This window comes from Gavia stellata, chromosome 26, assembly GCF_030936135.1.
Source record: "Gavia stellata isolate bGavSte3 chromosome 26, bGavSte3.hap2, whole genome shotgun sequence".
Taxonomy (NCBI): domain Eukaryota; kingdom Metazoa; phylum Chordata; class Aves; order Gaviiformes; family Gaviidae; genus Gavia; species Gavia stellata.
Window position 1 is genome coordinate 4,688,049 of NC_082619.1, and position 4,892 is coordinate 4,692,940.

Sequence of the window (4,892 nt, forward strand, 5' to 3'; positions counted from 1 at the left end):
AACAGCCCTTATCACCGGTCGTCTTCCTCCTTGTGGAGAGCTTCTTCCCCACCTGACACAGCCTCTGCTGCTTTAATGTCCTGTCTGTGCAATATCAAGCATGGGTTCGCCCCATGAAGGGGTGAAGAAATTTCATGAATTTCATGAAGAAATACGGACTTTAGAGGTTGATAAATTACCTCCCACTGTACTGTAAAACTGATGCTTGTCTAGAAATTGAAATGCTACCTATTTTTGTAACAAGCACAATTTTCCCTCATTCAAAGATGAACTTGGAGAGCACTCCGAGAGGAAAACATGCATAAAGGAAAAAAGACAGAAAATCCATATAATCTAAGGCATTAATTTGCACTAAAGGTGTTGTTTGCTGATTTTCTTTTTTTTGGTGGAACTGAATTCCAAGCGAGTGCATACATATATCTGTATTACCTTACCAAGGGTAAAAATGCTGTACAGGAATAATTTGATAATAAAACTTTTTCCAGAAAACAATTCTCCATCTTATTTTCTTAGAAAGACTAAGAGAAACTGAGTGGAACAGGAAAGGACCTAATCTTTGCCAGGTCAAAGAGGAAAGAAGTGCACACCTGCTTTTTTTGCCCCTCTTAAGAGACTAACATACCTCAAATACCTGTTCAGTTTTGACAAATGCATCTTGAAAACCAAGGCACAACCAGTTGATTTGAACACTTTGAGATATCGAATTCAATACTCACTTTCCAAAGGCCACAATCTCTATGGCAAAATAGACCTTAGTACACATTAGGTAGGTACAGTTAAAGTTCTATTTGAAACCAGGTCTTTAATATGGTCATTTTGGCAAGAACCAGTAGGTACCACATCTTGTTTAGACAAAGGCTTTACCAATTTTAAAGCAAAGGATAAATAACGTATGTTGATATTTCACATGTAAATACAAGTCTAGACAAGCTTTAGAGAAGAAATAGGGGCAGAAAGAGAACTCCGGTTGCAGCAAATGGCAAGAGGGATTACCAACGAGAAAGAAACCAAGAGAAGAACTGAGGGAGGGGAAAAAGAAGAGTGTTTTCCAGCCTAAAGCCTACCTGTTCCCAAAAGTCCACACCCTTATGTGCTAGAAGCTACTTTGCATTTTGTGAGCCTCCCTCCTCAAAACTCCTCTCCTTAATACCTGGCTGGATATTACACTGAGTATCAATTATACTGGATATCAGTGTTTTTCACATCTAGACATGAAGAAGAGGAATTACAAAGGAAGAAGGAAGAGTGACAAAAAATAAGCACGTAAACAATGGGTGAGTCCAAATTCCAGATATATATCCTGCTTATCGCTTGGTAATGCAACCCTGTAACACACCAACAACGAGTACGTGATGTGCCAAGCTGACTTATTTCAACACCTTGTCATTCGTCAGTAGTCAGGACTGATTTGCTTTGTCTTCTGCTTAAAAGACAGGAAAAATACGAGGAGAAGCTATATGGGCAAGCAACGTAACGCGCTTTACACCATCTATAGATTTGCAGTACTTAGCCAAAACGACAGGTTCAAATATAGACAGGAAGAGGAAAGAAAAAGGAGAGGCAGTTTTTGCACAATGTGGGGGCAGTTACTGCACAGAACCAGGAAAGAATATAGCTACATTTCTTTTACTTGAAAAACAAAATACGTTTTCTTGAAAAAAACTTGTGGGAAAAATAACTGGACAGGTTGTTTATTCATAGAATATACAAGACTCTAAAAGCACTAAGAAATGCAGTGGTTGCTTTGCAAAACCATCTTAGAGAGTGAAGAGTCTGTTTTATCCTGCTGACTGAAGACCAAATTACAACAAATTCTTACAAAAAGAAATTTCTTTCGTTGTGCTCCAATTCCTGATATTTATCACCTCATAAACACATCACTCTGGAAGAATAGGAGAGCACTATCTCTACACGCTGCCAGCCAGACTGCGGTTTTGTGTCCGGCCTCCCTTTGTTACTTGGAGTACCTCAGCACCTCTGACTACGTTCACAGTGAACGTATTTGCTGCTAATGCAAAACAAAAACACACTCATGAAATTGTATACACAGTATCTCAGAATCTTGCAACACAGCAAAAGAGACCGAAAAAACCCACAGAGCTACAGACAAGGAATTTTTGAGGATTTCAAGGCCAAGTGACAGTGTTACAACTGTAACACTGAAAGCTAATCCAGCTTCTTCATTATTTTTCTAGGAACATTCTCCTTTTGTCGTATCACAAACCATTCAGTCTTTGTCTGACAAATCCATCCTCCCCAGCATCAGAGAGAACTTTGACACATGGATGTCCTTGGCTTGAAGAAGGGTCAAACAAAAGAATCAGGAGCAAACAAAGAAATACAAGCTGGAAAACACTCAACGGGCAGGGGGGTGGGAAGAAGTTTTGAGAGGAAAACTTAAAGGATGGATGTGATGCATCCATTTTAGCATCAACATATGCTCCTGAGAGAAGAGCAAAAGAATTCTGTCACAGTAAGATCTGAAAAAGTAGCAAATGTATGTCTCCATGTCCCCTTTGTGCAAAAGCGAGTGGGGAAGAAGTGCGGCATCACATTCCCCGCATGTATAATCATTTTAGGGGAAAAAAAAGCCACCTAGAAGATCAGTAACAAAAAAAAAAAAAAAAAAAGCAGCTAACGATGGTCTGGAGCAAATGCTCCTTTGCATTTCACATGTTGCTTTAGTTCAAAGCCCTCTTCAAAGGCTAAGAGTAGTATGCAACATAACAGCTCTGTAATTTGGCTGCCTGTGACTCTGTAACACCAACATTTTCTTTGAGAGGACAAGATGTACTTTGCAATCTGTTTTACTGTATCAATGCCTGAGCAGAAAGTCCAAATCAGAGGTTTGCAAAGCAACTGAAAAGACAAGTTAAGAAATCAGAAGAATAACATCATTTCCAAGAAGGGCAAAACCCACGAACGCCTAAAGACAGATTCACTGTTTCTAAATCTAGAGACTTTCCAGTATTACAAAAGATTTCAAAACCATTAAGGCAAAATGGACAAACAGGCCATAGGCATGGAAAGAATGAATCCTACATTTGCTCACTGGCATGCATAATGCTTGTTAGAACTAGTAAGTCTGGGAATTACTGCATAGGACAAGACAGGTCATTGCATAACAGTATGTGCAGGGAAAGAGCAGGTAGGACCTCTAGGTCCAGTATAACCATCCTCCACCGACATCTAACTAAGGCATGAGGTTATCGTATCTGATGCAAGTGAATGTGGAACTGTCCTCAAACACAGGCCTCATTTAACCCAATAAACTCAGAGAACATTGCTGTACCCATTAAACAATGTTAAGGCTATTCACAAGGACAAGTGCAAAGAAGGTGGTAGAATCCAGTTGCAAACTGAAGCAACTCAAATACACACAGAGGCACCTTCCCTCCAATCTCATAGTGGGTTTTTAAGTGGCAGTATCACACATCAATTCTTACACTTAGCGCTGCATCATTTATTCCATTTAATCTCCAGAGTCCCTCCCAACCCCTATCATTCTGTGATCAGTTTTGTATCCCATTTGTGAGCAGGTTAAAGATACTCACCATGGCATGGCATGGCATCTTCACATTCCAGTGCCTCCCAAATAAAAAAACATTGTAGACATCCAGTTAAACTCCAAATCTGGGCAGAATACACACACTATAATCCAGAATCTGAAAAACTGAGCTGGCAAGCTCTTTATATTATAGCTGCGAAGGAAGATAAATTACTTTCCTGGTCAGGTCTATGTACTGCTTTTTCATTTAGCCTTGCACAGTCTTTATCACACGGAGCCTTCAACCTTGCGTAGGTTTCTTACTACTACATGCATACCACCATTATTATTGTTATCCTTTAAGGGGTGAGAAAACATGTAGGAACCATAGCCATGGACCATGAGAAATACTTCTGTGCTAAATACCAAAACGAAAAGAAAATGCAATACCTCCACTCAGCTCTTATTTGTAAATTCCTTTAGTCAAGTCTGCAGCCTCAACAGGAATAAACACTGCTCTCCCTCAGACAAGTAAGTAACAATAACTCAAAAGATAGGCAGTGGAGAGAAGCAGATTTTGAGCTGTCAGTAAATATACCTTCAAAGCAGGCTGTTTCTTTTCTGCCTACAACTATGTTGCAAGCATGCCAAGAGTTAATTTACTAGCTCATAAACTGAGAAATCTTTCTTTAATACAAAACCATGCTTTCTTGCTCCAGCCTCAGCCAGACTAGACAGGTCAGATGTCCCTACTGATTATGCTGAACTTCACAGCTTTCCTTTACCTCCTTTTGCTTCTTGGCACAGTTTTCTCTAGTTTAAACTAGCTCTCACCATCTCCCACTCCCACCTCCAAAAAACCCGAACACCTTTCCCCTTTCACCTGGCTTTGTTACTAGAGAATTCCTGCATTCTGGGCAAGAGGCAAGCAAGATGAAAAGGGAGAGCTGGCTTAAGGCAAAGTGCTACTCTGCAGCAAAGGAGAACGGGAGAATTTAAGGATGGCAAAAACTGCTGTGCAATGCAGTATGTAAAAAGCTAGGTAGGCAGGCAAATTGTACTAGTTTCTCTGTCGTGAAGCGTGCCTCTTGGCCCTGTAGTACGTTGCTCGAGAATGTAGTCATAACAAGACTTCATACTAGAGTTAGACAGTGGGATTTTATATTATACCTCCTAACACAATGATTTTGAACAAGGCAGAGTTATGAGCAATTTATCTTGGGGTTAGTCAAGCTTCAGGACAGTAACAAATAATAATACCTACCTTCTACCATAACTGTGTAAGAGCTAAAGTTCTTATGTGTGGCAGGTCTGAATTTTCCCTTATGCTCAAATACAAAACTGATTTTGGCAGTAGCAGAAGAGAGACACATGTAATATCTAAGTGTAGTATGTAGACTTTCCA